A 27,844-nucleotide genomic window follows, 5' to 3' on the forward strand; every position below is an offset into this window, starting at 1 on the left:
TCATACTATTAATTACAATGGGCTGACCGTGCGTCTGTTAAAGTTAGCAGGATTTTTTCCATTGACTTCAGTGGGTGCAAAACTGAGACCATGAACTGAAAAGCAATGACACTTTTGTATTTAATGCTTTCAAACTGAAAAGGAGTTTCCCAAAGATGCTTAAATACTAAGGAGGCAGCAGAACCATTCATTTCGAAGTGTTCTGTATGCTGGCCATTATTAGTGGCTAGAAGACAGCAATACACTACTGAATTGGCACATTGTTAAAAATTCCTGGGAAAACTGTCTTGCCCACAGGAACCAATGATCTGGTAAACTGAAATTAGACTAACATAACTTATTACACTTTACGGAGCCCTGGAGACAAAGGGGAAGAATCAAAATATTTTAAGTGCAGATGAATATTTTTAAAGTTCCTATTTAAAGTGAGAAGCCACAATTATTCCCATGAAATTTCTTCACCCAATAAATAAATAAATAAATGGTTCCAGCTAGTAGAAAACATTGATCATGCAGAAATGAGGGGAACAACTGTCTAATTTCAGAGCTTTTAGGGCCTAAGGCAATGGGGCTCTGACCCTTCTACGGAGTGGCAGGAGTTGAGAGGATGTTATAGAGATCTGGCAATTTTGAAAGTTCCTTTACTTGCAGAAGGTAAGGGCAGTGTTCCTCTGAGCTGCCATGGTACATAACAAATGCCATGTTGAATAAACCTAGCCCTCTCTTCCTCAGCGAGCCATTCTGAAAGTTCATATTGTAGTTAATCCAAAACCATGTAGTTCTCCACAGTTATCACTAATGCTGCACATCATAGCCCCTCATCAGGTCACAAATGCAGTCGGCCCCATCACTTGAGACTTCTGAAAACTAGAAAGACCACAAGAAAATGTACTGTAGAAAACCATCCTGTTTTGGTGAGAGGATCAAATAAGGCTTTAATTTCTGCCTTCTGTGATTGTGTGAAATCACATTTCTTCTTGTAAGCTGAGCAAATGTGGCCTGTAACAATGGAAAAGACAAGATGTGGCAATACTCAATTCTTATTTTTATAGAGTCACTGTTGTAGTCAGACCATATTTTAATGCTGCATTAGCAAACAGTGTAAACATCTCTTAATAGTTGCAGATAAGTTTATTTGATATTCTTTTTCCAGTTGTTAAATTAGTATTACAATGAGATGTAAACTGCATTATAATTTCTAAAGCACCCTAAGGCTCTATGGGGGTGACACACTTGAACAACGAAGAGCTGAAGTATGGCCACTGATGTATTATGGATAACTTTCTAATTGTTGTTTTAATGAGGCTCATATTTAAAGATGTATTTAAATATATGTTAAGAATATGTTTTTTAAAAAATCTTCAAGGGTGAAGTACTGCTGGCAAAAAACCCTCCCAAGAGCTTTTCATAGAAATGAACTGTGATACGCTGGTAATGATAAAGGTATATAATAAGTAAGGCTGTGTGAAAATTCCACATCAAACTCTGAACTCTCTGAGGCTCATTTAAACTGCAGAGAGAAAACTTTAGCTAGCTTGGGGGAAGCCAGGGACTGTTGTTCCTCTCCATCCTCACAGATGCAGAAACCTTGCTCCCACTCAACTTTGCTTACCATTCTTCTACCAAATCTCAGGACACTGTGATGCTTCCAAGGGGCACCTGGGGTTGTGATGCACCTCACCACCACCTGCCCTTAGCATGAGGAAGTCTTGTCTGTCCCTGCTCTGGATCAGCTCTCTGAAACCACTGACACCTGGCGATACAAGCATTGCCTTCCAGACCTCCACAGTCCTCATGCTTTCTGTAGAGGTAGATAGGCACATACCAACCCCTGAGTCCTTGGAGCATTCCCTGCAGTGTGCAGCCACTTATCCACTGAACGCTTACAGAATTACCAGGCCTGCTGTTCCCAAAGGATCAGTACATAATAGCTTGTAAAATTCAACTGAGGACCAGTAATTTGCTTAACATCACAGCACTGAGATATACTTATAGTGAAAAAAAGAATAAGTTTATTATCCAAGAATAGAGATTAAATTGATAATGAGTAAGGATATTGGAAATAAATGCTTACATATAAAAAAACCCAAAACATGCTTTTTAGAGACTAAATTTAACTCGCATAACCTTCTGTTTGGGGAAGCTTATCTCACTCAAAGTTTTCACCAGCATTTTTCAGCCCAGCTTGGTTGATAACACTTTTTTTTGTGAGGGAAAACTCACTGTCCATTTACTTCCTTCATGAGGGGTATCTTCTGTGTCTCCTAAATATAGTAGAAAAATCTTTGTAGTGTACCTCAAGATATAGTTCTCTTCTCCCATTTTCCTCTTCCTGTTAGTTTCTTTCTTTGAAGTTCCCACAATCCTTCATTAACTTTCAGTTCAGACAGATGATAGACCCATTATGAATTACAAAATACTTAATTTATATATAAACACTCATCTAGATTAACTTTACTTGTCTGCCAGCAAACCAGTTTTTCACCTTTGTTTCTAGGGACCAGTCACCAGCAGGCCTGTAAGAACATATTTTTCAGTGTATATACATAACTCCTTACACAACATCTGCACATGCATTTTGCAATGGTATCGATGACTGTTGTGATATTGGCTCTTATTTGAGACCTCATGTGACACTCTGAACTAGAATATACATGGCAAACCCAAGAAAATTCACGTAACCCCTCTGCACACTCTTGCCAGTTGACATTAAAAGGTTCTTGGGTTACAGACACACTAAATTACCTTTGATTGTCTTTCAGGGAGATTATGGTATCCTGCAACCTGCCTTCCCACCATCTTTAAAAGGTGGCAAGCTTGTATGCTTTCTCCATCCAGGGCATTAACAGGGGCTGGCTCTCCCATTTCCATAAATGCTTGGGAAGGGTCTTCAAGGGAGCAGTGGAACTAGGAAATAATAATATTTAGAATACTTTACATTTTTAAAGCACTATAAATGTCAGCAAACCCTCACAAGCCCCAGGTGAGGTATGTAGGTAAGTTATTCCTTCTCATGAATGAGGGAACAGAGTCTCAGAGAAGTCAAGTGACTGCCGAAGTTACACAATATGTAAGTGTTGGAACAAGGTTTAAAACTCAGTGAGTTTTTGGCTCTGAGCCCTTAGCATAGCCCACTAGTACTCATTGCTCATCTGTGCTCCCCTACTCTTGATGCCACTCCCTATGTGAGTCCACCAAAGACAGCCACTTTAAGCTTCTGGCTTCCAGCAGTCACCCACCGAGAGGTTACATACTATCCTGGCCCACAATAATACGTAGTTAATACAATAAGGTCTTCCAAGTATATTGCAGGAAATTGCCATATCTGTCGCACTATGTGCCTCTTTCTTGGGTCCTGAGAGTCCTCTGAGTGCACAAGGGAATGTCTGTTCTGGCTCAGCCTTCTGAGAGAAACTGGACCAATGAGCAACTCCCTGAAGATGATGGCCTGCATGGTACATATGAATGCAAATAAACTGTGTAGGTGAGGATATATTAATATATACATTAGTATTAGATACATTAATTGTTAATGTTGGTACAGAAACTTGAACATATAAAGCCTAGAAATATATACCTTTATATTTAAGTACCAAGACAACTTTATACTGTAGCTATAGAAAGAGATTAACAATAAGCAATACCTAGGAAAGACTGAGACTGTTATATATGTAAGGTAAAATTGATGAATTTCTTAAGTGTGACTGCTGTACAAGTGGTATTTTTTATTTATTTATTTATTTATTTATTTATTTTTTACTATGGCTGTATCATATACAAGAAATATCAGTATATATGTTGGGTAGAGGACAAATAGGAAACAAATAGCATTTTGGGTAACAGAGCATATAGGAAACTAGGTGACTCAAGATGTGGGATCTGATTCCTTTACTGGAATTGAAATAAGCTTTAGGGCAAGGAGAAGAAAATGGGTTTAAAAAGGATCTTAAAAGCTGTCAGTCATGTAGGTTCAGTCAGAAAGCGTGTTCCTAGTGGGGCGCGTGACCCTTAAAATACCATGTTATGCTATAGTATTGTTGCAACATCCGTAATACGAGATGCAGTGTGTTTGATCATTACAACAGACTGCAACAGCAATTCCCTCATAAAAGAAAGCAATCTTCTAATGTGGAGAGACGAGATGTGGGGACTGAAAGGGGAGTATGAATAGTTGATACTATGTATTTGTTTTCCTGCTTGTACACTACAATAATATATATTTTACACATGTATATGTGCAAATTGCCACCCCTCCACCTCTGCATTCTGATTTTCAGTCTGTCAAAGGAGTTATTCAAGGCAGTTCCCACTCCTACCTGTTTACATGCTATGTAGTGCCCTGATGCGAGGTTATCTTATGGTCCTAGAATTTGTCTCCTAAGGCCTCATTCCTCCAGTGGTTTTTGTCCTATGGAAAGGAGACAATTAAAGGAGGTTTTGAAGTTTTTTTTTTTTTGCCATTTCAGGAACTATATTGGCTATTTCTCAAAATCCTGGTGAGATAAAACTTATAATTTTACCTGGCTCCAGGAGAGAACCCAAACTACTTACCTAATAGCACAAACAGCACAGCTGTAATTCAATATATTGCTGCAAAACATGGCATTAAGTAAAATCAAAAATACACATTAAAATCATAATGGAATTTATGCAAATCTCATTTCCACCTGGACTGCTGGGAACTTACTGCTTGTTGAAACTATCACTTTTTTCAGTACAAGTTCTGTCCCAGTTTTTGAACTTTGTTACAGAATATTAAACCTAAATGGGAAACACAAATAGTTTAAAACTAATCTGCCACTGAGGTTTTCATTTCAAATAAACAAGTCATGTCGTGAATACAGGAATACTCAGGGTGATGTCAGCCTGCAGTCCCTACCTGAGGCTTGAAAATACAGAGAATCTTTCTCTGTATGGTTTGTCCTAGTTTTGGCTTTATGGTTTAAGCTCTTCTTTTATTAAATAAAGTGGGGGAGTTGTTTGTTTTTCATTGCATGCTTAACTCCTAAGCTTTTCTGTCTCCAATGTTTATTTTCAATTTTTCATAAGGGCAGAAGAAATCCTGGGGCTAGGGAAAGGCCAGTAGATTGCTCATACTTGTGCATTTTGCATTCTGTTGGCTTATTTACCTTTCATACCTCTCTATTCTTTCATTGTTGGAAAAACTAATAGACTGTGGATGTTGCCTGAGCGCACTAATGCTGCTTTGCATCATTGGAACTTTTTGTAAACGATTTCTCAGACCCATCACATGAAATGGGATTTCTGAACGCACTTTTGTTCTAGTTTCTTGCTTTTCCAGCCATGTCCTGTTGGTTTCTACTCTGTCATTTACAAGGCTGTGGAGTCTATTTAGCTCAGCAGTATTATCCTGCACAATAGCAATTTTTCACATTTTGTCTTGGTCACTAACTAACTTTTCTCTCCATTGCATGGGAAGGTTCAGCTTTTACCACTCTTGGCTTATAACCTCTGAAGCAAGCTGCATTCATGTTTGCTTTAGGGTTTATTTACATGGGAAAATTTCCCAATATATTTACACTACCGTGACCAGGATCCCAGGGGAGCCAGCTGAGATCACTCAATTCAGGTGAACTGCAAAGAATGGGGCAGACAATCCTCAAAGCTGGTGGATATTCCAATACTTAGATTCACCAAGCCAGCACTAAACAGCTTCTGTTATACCTCACTGGTTACTTAGAAGTCCAAAACCACAGTTCCCTTGAAGTAACCCAGCCTCAGACCTCCATCTAGTTATCCAAGTCAGATATGATGAGGATTAATGAAAATCTTATTCACCATATAAAAGAAAAGGTTCTACCAATCCCAAAGGATTGGACACATTACCTCCCAGGTTAACGAATATTCCAGATCTTACCCAAATACAAGCTTCCAGCCAATTCTTATTAACTAAACTAACATTTTATTTAAAAAGAAAAGAGAGAGAGAATATGGTTAAAAGATCAATATACATACAGACACGAGTCAATCTTGAGATTCAGATTCATAGTAGCGATGGTAAGCTTTGTAGTTGCAAAGAGTTCTTTTAGAATTTAGTCCATAGGTTATAGTCCAATGTTTATCTTCAGGGCAGTCCAGTCAGAACTGGGATCTCTGTCCTGATGGCTTAGGCTTCCCCTGCATGAAACCTCAAGCAGATTTGAGATAAAAAGGAGTGGGACCCAAACATCTTTTATACAATTTCAAGCCTCCTTTGACAGGCTGGAGTCCCTTGGCTTACAACAGGTAATCAGGGCGACTTTGAAGTAGGTCCATCACTGTACTTAGTTATACAAATTAACATAAGGAATTGCCTGTTTTTCACCATTCACAGATAATTGGCTGTGCATTTCAAAGAGAGATGAATACATCGCTATCCTATGTTTACAGTTCATTTAAATGCTAGGATGTTCTTTTGATCTCTGAATTAACAGAATACAGCATAGACAGGGACTGTTGATTACATTGTTGACCACTACCCATATATATGTAAATACACAAAAGCACAAACATTATCTCCCCATATGTCTTTAAGGGTTGAATTTGAGTAATTCGTTTTGCAGGATGTTTAACCGTTTCTGGTCATGCATCACAACTACTATAGTTATACTGGTATAACTGCCCATATGGACACTCTTATTCTAGGATTGGCGGTATTAGATGTGAAGTGGAAGTAATAGGATTGTGGGGGAAAAAATGGGGAAAGCAGCTAATGGTTGTGCAGATGAGTCAAACTTTCCTTGATTTTATGTTAGTCTGACATATTAGTTTTAATCTGTTAATAATTCACTTGTGAAATAGTGGAGACATAATTTTAAAATTGAATGATCGGGAAACGATCTCTGCATTTTTAAAGACAGTTTACTAGAGTCACGTTGATACCTCCAGTCAGGAAAATTAACATTCAAAAGCATGGTTGTGAAGCTACGACAAAGCTAACCATGTGGGGCAAGGCCTGTTTGAAAATAAGATGTAAGTGGAGTACAGAGAAGAAAGTAACTCAAACCACCTTACCCAGAGACAGAAATTATAATCGTGAGCGACTCTGAAAAACATTCAATGTCCATGACCTGAGACACACTGTAATACCACCACCAGCTGGGATATCTTGGTACAGCCCTTAGTTAAGGTTGTCTTAAGTATGACATTAAGGAAGGCATGCCAAAGTAACCTTGAAACTGTAATGGTGCTGAGAAGCAAGCATGGGAAAGTATATTCCGGTTTAATACGGCGTATTCGCAATACTTCTTTCTGTAAGCATCTCTGATTGTTTTGGAGGGTGTGTGTGTGTGTGTGTGTGTGTGTGTGTGTGTGTGTGTGTGTGTGTGTGTGTGTGTGTGTGTGTGTGTGTGTTTTAGGGAAAACAACATGTGACCTCTTATGAAAGGCAATCTGGGAGAAAATACTTGAGTTTTCTGCCAGCATGACAATCAAAGACACTGGCTGCATTAGTAGCGTATGGAGAAAGCTGGTTTACCCCAGGGTGCGACAAAAGTAGGGTACGAAAGATTATTGATGATGTTAAAATTATTCTTCTCCCTCTAATAATGCCTGGTCTCTGATTCCAAATGCACACTTCTTTGTAGATGTGTGTGTGTGATATTTCTGCTTCAGACCATATTGTGTTACCAACCAGGAGCATCTCAAAGTATCTTTGTCATAAAGTGAAAATAAAATATGTAGGGTTAAGTTTTTTTGACACTGTTCTGTGGCTTATGGGAACTGTATTCTGTGGATTTGTTTTGAATTCCATATAGAGATGGGCAAAATTTTTCAAACTTTTTTTTTTGATGAAAGGTGTAGTTTCAGCTCGACCAAAACATTTAATGAATTCACATAGATTTTGACAAATTATTTCAGTCAAACAAAAAAAATCTGAAATGTCAAAATGAACCATTTCAAACAGTACCAAAACAATTCGATTTTTCAAGCTAAAATGATTCACAAAACAGGAGGAAGAGAAGGAGCTGGTTGTGGCGGCAGCAGCCTCCTTCCCTCCACCTTTATACCCAACAAGCCCATTGATTAGGGCACTCCCCTGGAATGTGGAATGTGACTAGTACCTAGATGTCTCTAGCCCTTCTTAGGAGAGTTCCCTAGCCACCAGGCTATAGGGTCATTTTTGCTCTCTCCTTGTGGCTCAGTGATTAATCAAGTATTTTTCTACTAAATGAAAAAGGTGGAGAGCACTCCACCCCCGGTATATCCCATAGCTTGACTGTTAGGGCACTCATCTGGGAGGGGGCAGATCTGAGTTCAAGTCCCCGCTCCAGAATAGGGATTCAAACCTGCGTCTACCACATCCCCGGTGACTGCCGTAACTACCGGCTTATTGGACATAAGGAGGGCTCCCTCCCCTCCGCCATTTTTTTGAAACTAGATCTTCATTTTATTTGCTTTAATTAAAAAATACCTTAAATGAAATTTTCCCAGCTTTTTTGATTTTTCCCCAAAAATTAGTTTCAAATCAAAATGTTTTATGTTTTTTATTTTTTTTTCAAAACTGCCAGTGAACTGAAAAACCAGTTATTCACACAGCTCTAGTTCCATACAGACCCTGTGTCAGCTGACTACATACATGGGATGGCGGAATTAAACACACACACTTACATTGTAAGGAAACTGTATGCCATTATCCAGTGACCCCCCTTAAGATGCAACTCATCTAGTAGACTCAATCAACACTCAATCAGCTCTCAGATATTTCCTGTAGTAAAAAGTAAGGGCTACATGTATATATACAAGCCAGTACATAACAGTACTCTGCACTGTATGAAAGTGTTGATATGCTCCCTGGAGTGTTTAATTAAACTCCATTAAGATTGTGCCATTGCCATTGAATATAAGAAAACTTTTGGATCCAATTCAGCGCTGCGACAAGATTGGAAAAGTGTTCAGAGGCCAGTGTGATATCTGGCCTCCACTGACTCCAAGTTTGTACTTTTAAATGTCCCTTCATCTGTGTTCAGAGAGGGCACCAATCTTGTATTGTTAGACATGCCTCAAATCAGAACTATATTCTGTAACTATATAGACAATTACTAAATTCATTTCTAAAATGACCCTTTATCAGCACCATCCTGAGATTTTCTAAATAAATGAGCTGCTTTTGTTACCCTTCTTCAGTCTTTAGCCCATTAGCAATGGGACTGTGATGGAACTTTCCCATTTAGCAATAATTTTTTTATGTGCAAGAAGCTAGGTATAGAACTGGACAATTATGGTTTAATGGATTTTGTTGTAGTCAAATGTATCCTACGCTGGGTATACGGCTCTTTTGGTCAATCCATGATACTATTCTTTGCTGCAGCCTGAGGTAACTACACTGGATGTAAAAGCCACATGTTTGAAGATATTCTCCAGCATAACTGATCACTATCAATTTATTTGCATCCTGGCTCTGATACTTTGTTACTTAATTGCCAATTAACTATCAAATATCAGGAGAGGGATATTTCTATTTCTTGGCGATATTACCAGGCATGAGGTTGAAGGCTAAATCTTCACACTGGCTGTGAGTATAATGCTGTGAAGATCTCCAGGCTGCAGTTTCATATTTAAAAAATGGCTTTTACCAATTTTCTTCAGCAAAGAGTACTTAAATGCATTGAATTTTCTGATTCTATTACTGTTATTCTATGGGCCTGATCCTTGATTGTAGTATTTTACAACCACTTTATACTAACTTAGTACTGGTGTGAAAACACAAGGTACAAAGCAACAGAGAATCAGGCCCTCTACACCTATCTCCTCTTTCTTTGTGCTTGAAGGCAAATCTTCCTCTGAAAAACCATTTATCTACTACATTTTCTTTCCCCTCAAATCTTTCCCTGTTAACTCTAAAGTAGCCCAGTCATTTATTTGGTGCTTTGTCTGTGGTATACAAACTAGGAAAAATTCCCCTCTCTCTCAATAATGGTGAGGTTTTTATATGCATGATGTGATTAGTGCCACCTGCTTGGAGCAATACTGTTTGCAGAACACACACTGTTTATTTTCCTTACCATCAATTTAATGCTCATGACCCTTTGTTGTTTTGTTTTGTTTTTTATTGTATTGGAGAGTCTCTTTACTCCACATCTTGCTTTGTGCATCTGGCTCTCTGATCTGTTTATTGCTAAATAGAGATGTATTGACTGCCTACTGTTTCTATCCCTTTCTAAACCGTAAACGGTAAGAAGTATTTCTGCCAACAGTGAAAGTTGTCTTTTTCATATGGTCACATTTTTATTTCAGGCACTACACTCTCTTCTCATCAGCAACAACCTTTGTCTTGGCTAAAGGAGGAAAAATATTTATTTTCCCATTTATGAGACTATGCCAATGGTGGCCTCTAGACACTTGAGCAAAAACCCCACACAATTTCATTCTGAAGGGGAGATAATGCTATTATTACAACACATCACATTAATACACTGTATAATGCCTTTTGATACGGAATGCAGAAAAAACAAACTCCTGGTTGGTTCCACATTAAATATTTGAATCTAAAAAGATATTTCCAGCTGGGAATGTTATTACAGGCTTATAAAGAAACATCCTTAGTGGAAATATAAAAATGTGCTAATGGACTTGTTAGCAGACTTGCTTAAGGCTTTTAAATCACTGTCACATTGTTTAGGGTAATCTATCTCTGTAGACATTTTTAGAGAACAATGTAGTATGAATATCTATGTATTCCACTAGAAAACAAATTAATTCTGTTTAAATAATGAAGAAAGAGTTATGAGACCAGGAAACTGGAGATGGGTCAGGAATCCATATAAATAGGTGGAGAAACATTGAAGCTACATCCTACTTCGTAGGCAACCCCTGAAGCTATTTCATGCTTTACAAAGGCTCTTCATGTGCTATTTAACATTTGTATTGTTTGTAGGTTCAATAAAAGGTGGAACATTATACACTCTCTCTAATTAGGCTAATCTAGTAATTTAAAACAAACAAGAAGCCGATTTATTTGGCATAGATTTCATGCTATGTAAGAATAAGCAGACTAGGTGCTCAGGTACTATAGTAATGGAGACCAGAAAAAGCCCTTAACAATAACTTACAAAAACTGGTAACCCCCACTGTATGTGAACACAACACGTGGGTCAAATTCTGCTCATGGTTACATTGGTATAAATCCAGAGTAATTCCGTAGACTTCATGGGAACCACTTTGCATTTTCATTGGTGTAACCAAGAGCAGAAATACAACCTCTGGAAAATCCTGGATTAAAGCGTGGCTGGGCTGAAATGTTGAGCTTTTTAGTTTTATATAGAAGTGTAAACAAGAGTTGAGCATAGTTGATGTGTACCATACATAAAGTACTTTATGGAAGAAGATTACTCTCTGGAGTGCTGCTCTGTTTTCTGCATTGTGAACTTCTGTATGCGGTGTTAAAATTTAATTACTTTAGGGATTCCATTAACTGCTGCTTTTAATTCCTAAATTTTCATTGTAATTCTTCTAAATAAGAGAAGCTTAAACCAAAAATCTAAATCCCCAAACCCGTGAAGCATTGAAAGTTAAGACCCAGATTGGCAATTTGAATTAGTTGCTCAGGCCAGTCTCTGCTCTCTGTTCTTACTAAAATGGTTTCCATCATGGCAGTATTTAGAATTCCTAGAAAATGTTGGTCGTTTAAACTGAAACCACCTTCTTGATGCCAAAACCTTTTAATCCTTTCAACCTTTCATTGTGTTCATCCTTGTTGTTTGATATACAAGGATAAAATCAAAGGAGGTATTTATTTATCATGTTCTTATATTATAGTGATGAACAAAATAAGCTAGTCTATCTGAAGCACCTAGAAGGATGGCAGGGATGGGAGCTACAGTTTTGCCCACAAGTGCAGAAATCTGATGATACTCTTGGAGATAGCCCCAAGGGATATGGCACTTTTGAAATTTTGCCCTAAGTGACTTAGGAGTCTAAGTCCTATTTTCAAAAGTGACCTAGGTATTTAGGAGCTGAAGTCACTTACAGAATTTTGAAAATGTGGTGGATTATCAGGTTAAAAATCATGTACAGGATATCTAAATAATTACATTTTTTGCTTGTTACTAAAATAACAGGAGATTATTGCAATTGAAAGATCCTTAAAAATCTCATCAACTTTTCACAGTTTAATTGTTTTACTTTTTTCCATTGAACCGATCATTTCATTTGCTAATTCTGTGGGCTATTACAGTGCTGCAGTGTCTGAGCTGCAGACACTGCAGGGGAATTTTTAAATCCAAAAAACCTCTTCTCGTTAATTTAAAAATCAAAGATTTGTCCTAAATTAGCCTCAATTACATCAGTGTAACTTGCATTAAAAGGATATTCACAGTTGCAATGGAGAGAAGAAATTTCTCTTTTGTGCCTGAAAATGAGCCATAAAATTTTCGTTGCCATCTGAATTGGGATTGAGGGCCAAATTCTATTCTCAGTTACACTGGTGGGCATCTAGAGTTTCTCCATGATGGAATAATCCTTAATATATACAGATATTGCTAAGAGCTGAATTTAGATATTCCTTTCTAGACCATAGAAGGACGGACTACAGGAAGGACTACAGGATTTAATCCGTTGTTTCTTTAAAGTAGCAAAACTGACATGGTAGGTTAAAATAGGATTCGAAGTTACCTTTGCCACATTTCAGGTCAACTGCACCTGTATTTCCCCTCTGTTGCCCAGCAAAGGCACCTTCTCTTAGGCTTCCGGCTCTTCAGGTCTCACCACTCTTGGGTGGAGACATGTGTCTCTCTCCCTCCTGACTGGAGTATTTTCAGGCTGCACAGTTCTCTGCCTATGATGTGATATCCCCAGCAAGACAGTAAGAGAAAGCAAAGTGAAGACGCTGGCCTCTTTAGACCCAGTGTCTAAACAGGCCAGCGTCTCCACTTTGTTTTCTCCTTGAAAGCTATGAACAGGGTAATTGCCCACGGTTTTAAGTTACCACACAGCTTTTTCTAAGCAAGCACATTTATTCTGAAGATGAAAGCATTACAAAGAAAATATTAAAAACAATAACCTACACACGTGCGAATAAGCTTACCAGAGATCGTCCCCCACTGTTTCTACAAGGGCTCTGGTCAGTGTTAGTCTTTCCAACCCTTCCCTAAGTATTGGGGGGCTGCCTTGGATAGAAGGTCCTGTCCATGGATCAGAAAGCAGGCCCTGGGTCAGTTTAAACTCAGGCTATTTATGCAAAAGTCCTATTGGTCTTTAGAGAATCCAGTTTGAACCAGTGTATTCAAGTATCTCCAGGTTGTATTGCCTTTTGGAAGGTGTTAAACCTGAGTGAATTTGCCTAATCGCACCCTCCCAGGCTGCCCTGTCCATAGTTCCTGAAGGGCTGTGGTCCCCCTACCCCATGTAATTACATATAATCCTTGGCCCACAGTGATACGTACATCTACTACAGTAAGCTTTAACTTAATTCAGTAAAGTTTGTCTAGGATATTGCAGGAAATTGCCATATCTGTCACAGCCTTTCCAGACCTAAGTCACACCAAAATCATGTAAGAAAGAGTGAGGTGTGTGTTTGTATAATCTTAATGATTTTTCCATACAAAATAAATCAAACCTGAGAATTAAACTTAAATATATAACTTTAAGTATATAACTGTAGAGCGGGTGTGTATATATATACACACACATTATATAACACTGCTGCTTAGTAGAAATTACAATGTATTATTAGGGCCCTACCAAATTCACGGTCCATTTTGGTCAATTTCATTGTCATTGGATTTTAAAAATCGTAAATGTCGTCACGATTTCAGCGATTTTTATCTGAAATTTCACAGTGTTGTAATTGTAGGGATCCTGACCCAAAAAGGAGTTGTCGAGGGGTCACATGGTTATTGTAGGGGGGGCTGTGGTACTGCTCCCCTTACTTCTGCGCTGCTGCAGGCGTCATCGGCGCTGCCCTTCGAGCTGGAGAGCGGGGCCTGCTGGCTGGGAGCTCAGATCTGAAGGCAGAGCCGCCACCAGCAGCAGTGCAGAAGTAAGGATGGCATGGTATGGTATGGCCACATTTACTTCTGCGCTGCTGACTCCAGAGCTGGGCCCTCAGTCAGCAGCCACCACTCTCCAGCTGCCCAGCTGGGAAGGCAGCAATGCAGAAGTAAGGGTACTGCAACCCCCCTAAAATAACATTGCGACCCCCCTGCAACTCCCTTTTGGGTCAGGGCCCCCAATTTGAGAAAGGCTGGTGTCCCCCATGAAATCCGTATAGTATTGGGTAAAAGCACACAAAAGACCAAATTTCATGCGGGGAGACCAGATTTCACAGTCTGTGACGTGTTTTTCATGGCTGTGAATTTGTTAGGGACCTATTTATGATCTATGAAGGTAATACAGAATGTTCTAAGCATCAGGAAAGTACAGTTAATAGCCATGAATTCATTTGTCCATTATTTACAAAGTTCCATGTTACAGATTCATATACAGAGGAAGATTGTTGTACATTTAATCTGTGGTGGGCCTGAAGAGCCTTGTTCCAGGCTGATGCTGTTTTTTATATTCATCACCCTTCAGTGTAATTGTGATCCAGACAGGCCTGGTTCTATGAGATGAATGTTGATACAGTATAGTCAGAGAGAAGTTTTTCTATCAGGGAAATGGGTTAGCGGTAGAATTGGTCAAAATGTTTTTTCAATGAAAAATGTTTTCTAATTTCCCATGGCAACTTCCATTTTAATGTCAGTCTTGGGATGAAAAGTTGGGGATTTTTCAACAAAAATCCAAGAAAGTATAGCAAAAATATTAATTAAAAAAAGATTGTGGGTGGGAATATTTCCCAAACAGCTCTAATAATAATACCTAGCTGTTACACAGCACTTTTCTTCAGGGGATCTCAAAATGATTTATAAAGGAGGTCAGTATAATTATCCCCACTTTACAGAAAGGAAAACTGAGAAATAGAGGCAAAGTGACTTGCCTGTGATCACCCAGTAAGGCAGGGGCAGGAATAGAACCCAGATGTCCTGAGTCCCATTTCAGTGTTCTGTCCACTACCGCATGCTCCCTCCCAAAACAAAAGTATCAAATCCTGCAGCCCTTAGGAAAAACTCTCATAGGGCTGAAACTCTGCTCTCAATTACATCCATGTAACTTACACAACTTCAGTGGGGTAAAGAATTGGGTAGAACTGTAGGCTTGAAAATTTAGGCATTTACTTCAGTGGGAATTTCTGGTGCTCTGAACAGCTCAGATTCAGGCCATGAATGAAATTTTTCATCACATTTTAAAAAGGTGTCTCATTGTGGATGCTTTATTGTATATAGGGCTGGGAAGGACAGGTAATGGAGTTCTGATAACAAAATATCAGAGATGGGAAGAGATCTCATTATTTCAAGAGTTGGAAAGTTAACATATTTATTAAAGTTACTGACAATGGTAGCAGTCATCCTTGACTGTAAATGTCAATGCATTATAAACTTCTAAGGCTTTCTTCCAGTCAAACAGTGAAGTTTCAGACTTTAGTCAGTCACCGTGGTTATTACATAAATCAAAAGTCACTGCATAAACTTCCTTTACTTTTCTGCAGCATTCCTATTAAGTTTAATATGTGAAGGAGACTGTAATCTATTTTTCAGGAATATTTCTGACACCATGTATAATTCAATGAGACTACAGCGTCAGCAGCAACTTTGTTAAACTCCACACAAAGCTTTGAAGACCCAACTGCATTACACTAACGCTGGCACTTTGTCTATCCTTATTGCCATTTTTGCACTTGTTTTTTAGCAAAACATTGTGGGCAGCACAGTACAGAATTTTGTATAACTAGTGCAAAAATGAAGCGAGCAAAGAAGAATATATATGGCGAAGTAATTGCCATTGCTAATCCACATGCAAAGAATTCTATTTTAATTAGTGTGCTACTTTTTGTGCAGACGTCTTCCAAAATAAATCCCACTGCAGCTGACTGAGATGCTAATGACAAAGCATCTTGGGGCTTTCTCAGAAGTTTACAGCTGCAAAGACAGGCAGACATCTTCAAATACTTTATCAAAATGCATTCCCACTGCACAACTAATTCCTCCCCTCCCCCCACATCTTTAATGTCTGTAGTGAATGCTGTATCTGGAAATCTAAACTAAGCCACTATCACTAGTTTCTAAATCCCTGATGACGCATGGTTAAAGTCAATGGGACCTTTGCTAGTTAGTTCATTGAGCACAGGATCATGTTCTGTTGTATGGTAAAACAATTCAATATATTTTTTCTATCTTTTATATGCAAATATAGATAGGCCAGAGGAATACAAGCAGTGGTGTTTTCTAAGTGGCTTCTCTATTGTAGTAGTGTAGTTTCCTATCACTTATTTGCATCACTAGTTTGAAGATTAATTCCTCCTCTCACCCGCCCATTTTCTAAGCTTCAAAACTAAAAAAACCCTCCAACACTTATTTTAATGGTTGTTAGTAAGAGCTTTCCAGTAATTAAATTACTGTTTTACTTGATCTATTAATATTTATTCTGGTACAGAGGCATGTTTTTTAATTGAGGGCTGCTGCAAATGGAAATGTTTACCAGGGGACAAGGACTGCAGTTCTTATTCAAACAAAAAACCCATTGACTTTAATTATTTCAGTGAGTAAAGCCTGTAGGAATGCAGGATGCATGCTTTCACTGAGAGCTTTGTACATTTATTAATGTATAGTTTTACTTGAGAACACATCACTGTTAACCACGAAAGTGTAACCTATAATTAATCAGTTAACTATTAATTAAAAATGTAACAGTCAAATCCTGCATCCTTACACAGGCAAAACTCTCATTGATTTCATTGTTCCTGTAAGCACTGAAGGATTTGCCTCTAAAGGCCATTTTCAAATTTACACTCATGCAATTCAGTGTGGCTGCAAAAGTGTAAATGAAAGTTCTGGCTCTTGATGTTTTGTTGTGTCTCCAACTCCATTAGCTGCTTTTTCTCCAACTTTAAAGGGATGCAATGAGATTTTTGTCCACTATAATAAATTCCCACAGCGCAAACAAATTATAACCCACATAAGCCAGTGTTTTTTTAAAAATGTCCTGATTCTGATTCCAGTGTCTCCTTAGGCTTTCAGTGTTTCACTCTATTAAATATGAATTGACGTGTGCAACCTAAAACACACAGGGATCATAAGAAGGAGACAACCTTGAAAAGAGAGTAACAGAAGACCAAATGAAACACAAAGACATACTCTCTGAAAGTATCTTTCTTATATCAGCAGTGGTAAGATTTCCTACTAAAAAGCCTATTAAGTTTTATATTAGGCTTCTGATGGGTCAGTTGCAGCAGGCCTTCTGCAATATGTTAAGTGCTCCAAAAGGGGGCATAGCACCTTGGAGGATCAGACACTAGATAGAGAAAGCTAAATTGTGAGCCACTGTCAGTAATGTATCTTCTCTTTTTGTAGGACTGTACCTATCTTAAGGATTTAACCCATGTACTTGTCAATATCTTGCCCCTTTACTGCCGTTTGCCACAACATAAACTTGGGTGAAAATGCCTTGGCATGTCCGCATGGAAAATCTTGGTGCAGTGGTTGGGCAGTTGGATGTTGCTACTTTGGGTGCAATAAGGTCTGAGTGTGCAGCATCATTTAATTATTAATATATCATTTAATTATTTGCAATCAAAGTTTCACCCTTGCACAAGTGCATGCTAGTCTAAAGATGATTTCAGAATGGTTAAGTATAACAAGTCTTATCAAAGAACTTACTTAGGATGGCATCAGGGACGTGCTGCCTAAAACTTTTCATAAGTGATCCAATCTCACGGTTGTACACAGTTGTCATTAGAGCTGATCAGAGGATGACAATTCTGTCTTGCAGCATCTTTCAAGATTTTGAAATTTATTTTTGTTTCTGTGTCAGTGTTATACTCTGTAGTGTGGGTGATTAGTATGGGGCCAGGGTGTGGGAGAACCAGGCTCAAGTCCCTATTTTGCGTGATCCAGAGCCAGGGCCGGCTCTAGACCCCAGCGCGGCAAGCATGCGCGTGGGGTGGCCCTTTCCCGGGGGGGCGGCAGGCTGGGCCGGCGGACCTGCCGCAGTCATGCCTGCGGGAGGTCCACCGGAGCCCCGGGACTACCGGACCTGCCGCAGGCATGACTGCGGAGGGGGTGCTCGTCCCACGGCTCCAGTGGACCTCCCGCAGGCATGACTGCGGACGGTTCGCTGGTCCCGCGGCTCGGCTGGACCTCCCGCAGGCATGACTGCGGCAGCTCCAGCGGAGCCGCCGGACCTGCGAACCGTCCGCAGCTGCGGGAGGTCCAGCCGAGCGACCAGCAGACCCTCCGCAGTCATGCCCGCGGGAGGTCCGCTGCTCCCGCGGCTCCGGGGCGCCTCCCGGGCATGACTGCTTGGGGCGGCCAAAAACGTAGAGCCGCCCCTGTCCAGAGCACAGTTTTTCATCCCGGATCATTCTGACTCAAGCAGAGCATGGATTTGAATTTGGATCTCCCGTATGCCAGGCCAGTATCCTAACCACTGGGCTATAGTTTCTCTCTGCCCTGGACCCAAAAATTTGCCCAATAAAAGTTTTGTGGAAACTGATACATCTCTGCAAAATGTTTGGGCTTCAATTAAATAGCATATTTCAACTAGCAGCTAGGGTAGTTGAGGTCAGTGGAATTGGAATCTGCTCTGAAATCCATGAGATACAGATAAAGTATGGTGCACATTAGAATCCCAGTGCCTTTCAATTCCTGTAACAGTTAGAGAAATATTACATATTTGATTAGTCATGCCGTATCTTAGTAAAGCTTGCTTTGCTAGGGATTTTCATTCAGAATGCAAGATCTAGAATATCTGATCCAAGACAATTGACTGGAACATTTTCCCCACAGCAGATAGCATGTTGCCTGAATAGTTGACACAGTATTGCTTAGCTGGCTTTCTGCTACTGTATGGAGGGAATTATTCCTCTCAGTCAATCTTCAGGCAGACAGCCTGTTTTGTTAGATATTGTTGAAAAATCTGACAGTGCCTCTGCTTTCACATTATTCAGTGTTTAACATCTCGTTCTGGATGCCATAGATGTTTTCTCATGGCTTCCTTCAGTGCAACAACCTTTAACATTAGATTTAATCATTTTGAGTCTTTTTCCCCTTTCCAGTTCAGATATTGAGGAAAATAAACTCCAAAGGGAGTAATGTAGAGACTGTATGGTACCGGTGTATATACAGAAAACCAAATTAGGGAAAATACACTCAATTTCTTAATTGAGGGGGTTTAGGCCGTCACAAAGATGAAGCCAGGAGGGACTAAAAGGATTTCAGAATAGAAGAACATGTCACTAAACACTAGGGGTGAAATTCAGGCCCCATTGACGTCAGCAGCAAAGTTTTCATTGACTTCAGCGGGGCCAGGATTTCACCTTACAATTACAAAAAGAGTCTTATCCCTCCTGACATACACTTCTGACATTGAGGTGGGCCTGATTCTGATATATAAAATATAAAGATGTGACACAGGAATATGGGGGTGTGCTTTAATTATTGATACTGTATCTGGATCTGTGACTAGCATACCATAAATTGGGTGGATATTTCACCTAGAGGTCTGTCGGGGTAACAGGGCTTGTGCAACAATTGCAAGAAAGAGAAGGCCCTTTTTAAAAGTCGACTTAAGGGTCATTAAGAGATAATGCCAAAGTGATAAGCCTTAATGGCTCAAGCCTGCTTTCATGGGGAGAAGCCAAACCAGTTTGAACAAGGGGAGCCCAGATTGAGACCCCCAGAGAGATGTCTGCAATTCAAAGTTTACTCAGGTTTTTACATGGATGTTGCCCCTAGGCTCCGCTCCTCCTCCTGTCCACAAGTGTGCACACCACCCTCACACTTGGGTTTAGTGATTCTTCCAACCTTGATTAGCTGGATTGCCTGGGACTAGAGGCTAAAATCTGAGTACTGATTTTACCTGGGCTGGTAAGGGTAACCCATCTGCTTTGGGTTAAAATGGGTATTGATAGCCCTCCTGTGCCATTCCACAATTTCCCCCATGCGCCCAGAAGGACAGACAAGTTCCCCCACAACTCACTGGGAAAGAATCTTAAAGTGGCTCAGTTTATTGCCTCTCAAAAAGCCATGGGTATGTCCCCAGAAGCCCTAGCAGATCCACAGATGAGGGTAGAACCACTGAGGACACAGAAACTCATGTATGGCAAACCTGGGTGCTGATCTCCCAATTTACTTCTTAGTGAAGACATATCCAAAGATAGAGAAGAGGAGCTGGGCATGCTAAGAGAATGTAAGTTGGTTCTGTTCCATTCCTGTAATTCAAGAGGAAAGCATATCCCATGTAGTTTGTAAGGAAGTGTAAGATTAGATGGGGCTAAATCTGTCCGTCTGTTTTAAAATCCCATTTTCTCTAATACTTTGTTCTAGCTACTGAATAAAAATATTTTTTCTTTAAGAAGACTTTTGTTCAATATCACTAGTCAGAGGTTTCTGAAGGGAAGAAATGCAGGGGCTGAAACCCAGTCAGGCCTGTAGGGTAAGTGATTGGGTCGTGTATCTTGATCTTGTCTAGGACTGGAAGAATCATAAAATTCCGGTCCCTGAAGACAGGTAAAGGAAGAGGCTGTCATCTTGGGGGGGAAACATTCAGACACCAGAAAGAGGACAAAGGAGTAGATAGCCCTGCAACACGACTGTCTCCATCTCTCTCAAATGAAAAATCTGTTGAAATGGCAAACTAGTTTAAAACGTCAGAATTTGATAGGAACCAATTCTAAAATGCTAATATTCATGGTTTGCATATAGCAATATTTTTGAGGTTCTAACTTTGAATACATTCTATAGGCTAGTCCAAAAATACATCTCTACCCCAATATAATGCTGTCCTTGGGAGCCAAAAAATCTTACTGAGTTATAGGTGAAACCACATTATATTGAACTTGCTTTGATTCACCGGAGCGTGCAGCCCTGCCCCCCTGAAGCGCTGCTTTACCGCGTTATACCCAAATCCATGTTATATTGGGTCACGTTATATCAGGGTAGAGGGGTGTGTGTGTGTGTGTGTGTGTGTGTATATATATATATATATATATATATATATGTAAAATTCCACAGGGCTTTTCTATAAGGGTTATGACATAGTAAAAATACATGATGAATGGTAGATATTTAATTAATAAAAAGGTCATAATGTCAATTTTAAAAATAGAAGAAGGTCAGAGAACCAAAACATTTTAAAATTGGTACAGTATTTTTAAGGAATCAATGAGAAGACATATACAGTGGCTGTTGAGATCTCAATTATATTGTAACATAAAGAAATAGTAATGTAAATACAGTATTGAAATACAAATGGCTGAAGAATTTAGAGAGAGAGAGTGGGTGAGGTAATATCTTGTACTGGACCAACTTCTGTTGGTGAGAGTGACAAGCTTTTTTCAGGACCTGAAGAAGAGCTCTTTGTAAGCTTGAAAGCTTGTGTTTCTCACAAACAGAAGTTGGTCCAATACAAGGTATTACCTCACCTGCTTTGTCTGTCTAATATTCTGAGACCAACATGGCTACAAAAACTTTGCATACATGAAGAATTGGTATTATTTTACATCATGCACAGTAACTCCAGAATAAATGGTGAAGTCATTAACAATGGATTATTATATATTAAATAAAAGGACGTTCTTCTTCACACAGTGCACAGTCAACTTGTGGAACTCCTTGCCTGAGGAGATTGTGAAGGCTAGGACTATAACAGCGTTTAAAAGAGAACTGGATAAATTCATGGAGGTTAAGTCCATTAATTGCTATTAGCCAGGATGGGTAAGGAATGGTGTCCCTAGCTTCTGTTTGTCAGAGGGTGGAGATGGATGGCAGGAGAGAGATCACTTGATCATTACCTGTTAGGCTCACTACCTCTGAGGCACCTGGTATTGGCCACTGTCAGTAGACAGAATACTGGGCTAGATGGACCTTTGGTCTGACCCAGTACAGCTGTTCTTATGTTCTTATTATTCTGCCAGTGTCTTGTATCTTTCAAGCATAAATCTGCATTTTATCTTTGAGCATAACCAGCAGATAGAATCATTGCTTTTTCATTCACTGCCTTGTATTTAATATAACCATAAAATCAATGAAGAATGATAACTTTTCCTTCCAGTCAGTGACAATTAGCTTAATTCTGTTATTATTTCTTGCTCTCAGTTACATTTGTAATAAGGTTTTTCTTGTATATACCAAAGGAAAATGCTGGGCAAATACTTTGGATTACTAATAAGAATATTAGGCAGTTTGATCTGTGATGTGGCAGAACAGCACAGGTATTACAAGTAATCTGTGACGAAGACATCACAGTGGTGTGACTGATATATTGTGGTCAGGATGTCACTATGGTAAAATGTGCTGTGATTGCAATATAGTGAAGTGGTTAACTATAATTAATGCCAGTTGAGTATTGTTAAAACAACACAATAAATCTGTTGGTGTCTAGGCTAGTTTGTATGGGTGTCTGCCTGACTCTCTATGCCAAGCCTCACTAGTCACCTTCACTGGTTCCCTATGTGCATGTTGTAATTTCCAGAATTAAAGTGGTATGTTCTAGGGTGTTTTCATTACATAGCCCATTTCTCATAGGTTTGTAATTCTGCTGTAAAAAGGAAACTGCCTCATGCGGACACGTGGCATAGACACTTTGTCTGACGTTCTGGAGCCATTCTTGCTAAATGGTGAAGACCCTGACTCCCATTGACCTCAGTGGCAGTTGAGGGTTTCAGCACTTCACAGGACCAATCCGTGTGCGTGTGTGGTTAATTAGTTTTTTGCATATGGTTTTTCCAAAAATAAAATACAGACAGTGTAGAACTAAACAAGTGGATATAACACACACACACACAACCGCTTCTCTGTGTCCTGGTCCTATACTCCTTTTTTCCCTCAACTTCTCAAACAATTTATATTACACTTGACTAATTAAGACAACAACATGGCTTTAACTAGGCTTGGCAGATGTCAGTTTTGATGGATAATATTATAGAATCGTAGGACTGGAAGGGACCTCGAGGTTATCTAGTCTGGTCTCCTGAGCTCACGCCAGTACTAAGTATTATCTAGACCAGTGGTTCTCAAAGCCGGTCCACCGCTTGTTCAGGGAAAGCCCCTGGCGGACCGGGACTGTTTGTTTACCTGCCGCAATCGCAGGTTTGGCTGATTATGGCTCCCACTGGCCGCGGTCCCCTGCTCTAGGCCAATGGGGGCTGTGGGAAGCAGCACAGGCCAAGGGATGTGCTGGCTGCCCTTCCCACAGCTCCCATTGGCCTGGCGCAGCGAACTGCAACCAGTGGGAGCCGTGATTGGCCAAACCTGCAGATGTGGCAGGTAAACAAAACGGCCCCGCCCGCCAGGGGCTTTTCCTGAACAAGCGGCGGACCGGCTTTGAGAACCACTGATTTAGACCATCTAGGTTGTTTTTTTGGTAAGTATTTTTTCAATTTTTATCAATTTAAATGTTCACAGTATTGGGAAACTGAGAGGGTCAGACAATAATTATTTAATGAGAGTAGATGCTGCAATTCAGAAAAGTTAAAGTATTATAACTAGGGCTGTCTAGCAATTTAAAAAAACTAATCGTGATTAAAAAAATTAATAGTGTGATTAATCGCACTGTTAATAGTAGAATACAATTTAAATTTTTTTTATGTTTTCTACATTTTCAAACATATTTATTTCAGTTACAACACAGAATACAAACTGTACAGGACTCACTTTATATTTATTTTTTATTACAAGTATTTTCACTGTAAAAAAACAAAATAAATAGTATTTTTCAATTCACCTAATACAAGTACTCTAGTGCAGTCTCTTTATCATGAAAGTTGAACTTACAAATGTAGAAATATGTACAAAAAAAGCTGCATTCAATAATAAAACAATGTGAAATTTTAGATCCTGCAAGTCCACTCAGTACTATTTCTTGTTCAGCCAATCACTCAAATAAACAAGTTTGCTTACACGTGCAGGAGATAATGCTGCCTGCTTCTTGTTTACAATGTCACCTGAAAGTGAGAACAGGTATTCTCATGACACTGTTGTAGCTGGCATCACAAGATATTTACGTGCCAGATGCACTCAATGTCCCTTCATGGATTAACAATAAAAAAAGTAAGTCTTCATTAGAGAGTGAGAAGAGCAAAATGTACCTTTCTCCTTCTCCAACTGACATCTGAGATCTTTTCACCCTTCTGGTATTAACATGATCAGTAAAATAAATGAAAACTAGTGTAACTGGTGCAGTGATTAATGTTTCTGACGTTCACTGAGCTACAGAGAAAGGGATCCAACATGGAACTCATTAAATGGTGCCCAGATGAAGGGGGAAAAGAACCTTAAGCCAATTTCTCATCTACTAGAATGATAGCTAATGAGAAAGAGACTCTATTCAATTCTTTCCTTTTGTAAATATTTCTTTATTGACCAGGTTCATCGCAATTTATCATCTTGCCTTAGCAGTGAGGTTTATTTTCTCAGAGAGGTCACTTCATCTCATGAAATCCCTTTTAATAACATTGGCTGAAAATACTATGGTGTATTGAACTTTGCGGCAATACTAGCTGGAACGAAAGCCACAGATCCAAACACCCTATACGTGTTATTAAATACCAAACTTGGGCACCACTACTTTGGGCAGACAATTAGAGCTGACTTTTATTTTTAAATGAAGAAACTCATTTCTTTTCAAAACCAGGATATTTACTTAACTAGGGGGGGACACCTCCTTTTATTTTTAATAATAATAGATTAGAAATAGAAATATTTGACTATAGAAATGAGCATTCGTTGAGTCAATTTCCAGGATAACCAGACCTTTTAGTGGATGCTGGGCCTGATTCTGCCCTCATCGACACTGGTGTAAATGCCAAGTAATTCTACAGCAGTCAATGGAGCTACTTACAATTTATTTTGGGGTCACTGAGAGCAGAATTTAGCCCATTGTGCTCCCAGAAATGTTCTGTTTCCCCATTTAGATAAGTGAACACACAGTAGACCCTCGGTAACAAACATAACTTCACACAATAGCTAAAATTGTAAAGCACTTCCGGTCAACTGGTGACTTAACAAAAATAAGAGATCCCTATGAAGAGACCCCTCACAAGTTTTGCAGTAGGGTGGTAGCACACGAAGGAACAAAAAAAAGTTTATATTCAGCGTTTTACCTGCAGAAGGGCCCAAAATCTCATGGTACAATTGAAGATAAAACTGAAGATAAATCTGTTTTTTCCTAGTGAAATATGCATATAGGAACCAAAAACGGAGCAAAACTAGGGGCAAAATTAAAAAAAAATGTTCTGTTTTCAGAAGTGACGTAGGCACTTTGGCTCCCAAGTCCCATTTACTACTTGCTGCAGAAAAAAGCAGGCTGTGTTCCACATTGCAGTGTGTAGTGACACCTGTCAGTGAAAGGCTCCAGCAGTGGGGGAAGCAGTGAAAGGCTTCAGCAGCTCCTCGCTACCAGAAACTTGCATTCTGGCAAGGAAAGTCTCTGGTAGGGGGAGGCAACAGGGAAGGACTTAGCCTTTTCCCGCTGCCAGAGCCTTTCCCTGCAGTGTTCCAAGAACATAAAGGCTGTCGGTCTGTAACAATCTAGGGTTTACACCACAGAAAGCCATGCATGCTTGTTTTTCAAAAGTTCCCGAAGGGAATTATGTGGGCTTCCATATCATAAAAAAGATGTCCTGAATTTAGGCCTTAGTTTGATTACAACATGGTGTGTCAGATCAGGTGTTTATTTCCCAAACCATATGTCTCACTGTGATCATTTGAAAGAAACTGCTAACTATTAAGGGCTTTTGTGATCTCTGAGAGAAACCCATATCCTCCTGTTCCGATGGCACCCAATAAATAATAGCAGGAGTGAAACAAGTGGGGTATAAATGAGTGTTGTTTAGAGTACTGCCGTACTGGAATGAAATTCTTCTTTAATATTTTATTTATTTGGTGATGAAAGAAATCTTTAAAATATTTAACCCGGCTTATGCAAATTTGCTAGTCCTTGCTACAGTTTATACACTTCAGGCAAGAACAGAGGTTTGATTGCTTTATATATCCTTAGTCAATGGCAGCCTTGTTAATTTGTCTGCTGTAATCATGTACAAATCTTGTGTGTCAGTATAAAATTTTTTTTCCAGTTGCATTTGCTGCCTGAAAAAATATTAGTCTTCTGAATCCTGTCCAAGTCCCCTCAACAGTAGTTAATTTGAGGGAATGTGGACTAGAAGAACCAGCATTGTATTTGGCATCAGGGTCTCCTAGATTCTAATCTTTGGCTCTGATACTGACTCATTCTGTGGTCCTGTCGTTGTCTCCTCGTCGTCATCACCACATATTTCTGCCTCAGTTTCCCTATTCAAAAGTGGAGGTGATAATCCTTATTTTATATTTAGTTACCTCCAAAAATGTGACTGCGCACTATTTAGCTGATGTATGTAAAGCACTCTGAACATATGAAGTGCTAATATATATGAGTTAAGGTTAACTGTAAACACCCCATCCCCCAAAAACTTCTGATTTCTTTTTTGCTTTTCCAAAGCTCAAGCAATTATACCAACTGTTTAGTTTGCCCCTTGAAAGAACAGTAAGAATTTCTGATTAAACAATTTTCCAAAGGCTGACCTAAATAGTTGCTTTCTGACAGAAATAGAGAACATGAATGTTAATGAAGTAACAATACTGTGAGAACTTGCATTGTGCTCCTATAGTGTATTTCTGCCTTCTGTGGTGCATAAAAATTGATTCTTAAACATCTGTTGTACAAAGTGACATCAGTTTTTAAGCATAACTGCCCAGCCCACTGAAATTGTGAGGGGTTTTCTTTAAAATATAGATGAAACAATATGGCCCTTAATTAAAGTTCTACAGAATTAAATCTTGAACATTCTAATTTATGAAAAGGAAATGTTACATGTATTATATAATATACTTGATTGTGGAACATTTTCATGTCAAAACTTGCATTTGTATTTTAGTTGAATGCAAGTCCTAGTAAAATATGTATTTACTGAAGCCATGTTATTGCAGTTACATCTTATTTACTATAGCAATTTAGTAATTGGGCTGAAATTTTTTCTTAAAACATTATTTTCAGAAGACAGAAAATAATTCCTATAGCAAAGGGGTTTCTTTATTTAAAGCAAAATGTGGTTAAGCCATTCTGTTGACTTATAAGACAGATGCCCAAGGTGGTCTTGTTTGGCATCTGAAAAGATGGGAGTGTTTTATTGTCCCTGAAATTTCTGGCACTTTACGAATGGCTAGAACTAACCAACCGGAAGTTAATGAATACATATACTTTTAAAATTGTGTATGTAAAACAAAATATAATAAAACTACCATTATAGTACAAATGAACAGCTACCACTATATGTGAAATTGGGGTATCATATTAGGTGTGTATCTTCCACTTCATCATGGAGAAAATTAGATTGCACATACTTCTAGAGAGTAACAGAACAGAGAATGCTGCAAAACTTACTGCGTTGTACGCATGGGAAGAAACTTTTAAAGAATGTTGTAGCTTCACCATGCTAGCTCCTGCACTCCGGAGCCCATCAAATGTCTTCCCATCAATGGCTCATATACTGTTTAAAATAATTAATTGATAAATTGTTAGCAATTATACACGTAGATTACAGATCCATGAGACTTAAAATCATGTGCATGTAATTAGTAGTAGTAATAATTCCACAGACATACCTCTTATTCACCCCCTAGTAAATACAGTAATCAAAATAAAATAGATGCCAGCTTAGTCAAGAGTGTGTGAAATAGCTGCTCTTTTATTTCCTCATTTCTTCTTTGCCACTGCCATTGTCTGAAGAGAGTCAGTTCTTTCTTTAGACCAACTGGGGCCAACGTAATAAAGTATTGTT

At 39.1% G+C, this 27,844-nt stretch overlaps 1 long non-coding RNA gene across 4 annotated transcripts; it reads right to left on the minus strand.

Moving 5' to 3' along the window:
- Positions 1-374: 374 nt before the first annotated feature.
- Positions 375-27,534, minus strand: LOC123346162. 4 transcript variants are annotated; one of them, XR_006572935.1, is made up of 3 exons: positions 4,317-5,805; positions 2,746-3,448; positions 375-999 (listed from the first exon to the last, which is right to left on the minus strand). It is a non-coding gene; the product is annotated as an uncharacterized LOC123346162 (long non-coding RNA). The 4 variants fall into 4 exon arrangements; XR_006572936.1 differs by lacking the exon at positions 375-999 and adding an exon at positions 27,448-27,534 and having other exon boundaries at positions 1,990-3,448; positions 4,317-4,408; XR_006572937.1 differs by lacking the exon at positions 375-999 and adding an exon at positions 5,977-6,147 and having other exon boundaries at positions 1,990-3,448; positions 4,317-4,408.
- Positions 27,535-27,844: the final 310 nt, after the last annotated feature.

The sequence above is a fragment of the Mauremys mutica genome, chromosome 12 (assembly GCF_020497125.1).
Source record: "Mauremys mutica isolate MM-2020 ecotype Southern chromosome 12, ASM2049712v1, whole genome shotgun sequence".
Taxonomy (NCBI): Eukaryota; Metazoa; Chordata; order Testudines; family Geoemydidae; genus Mauremys; species Mauremys mutica.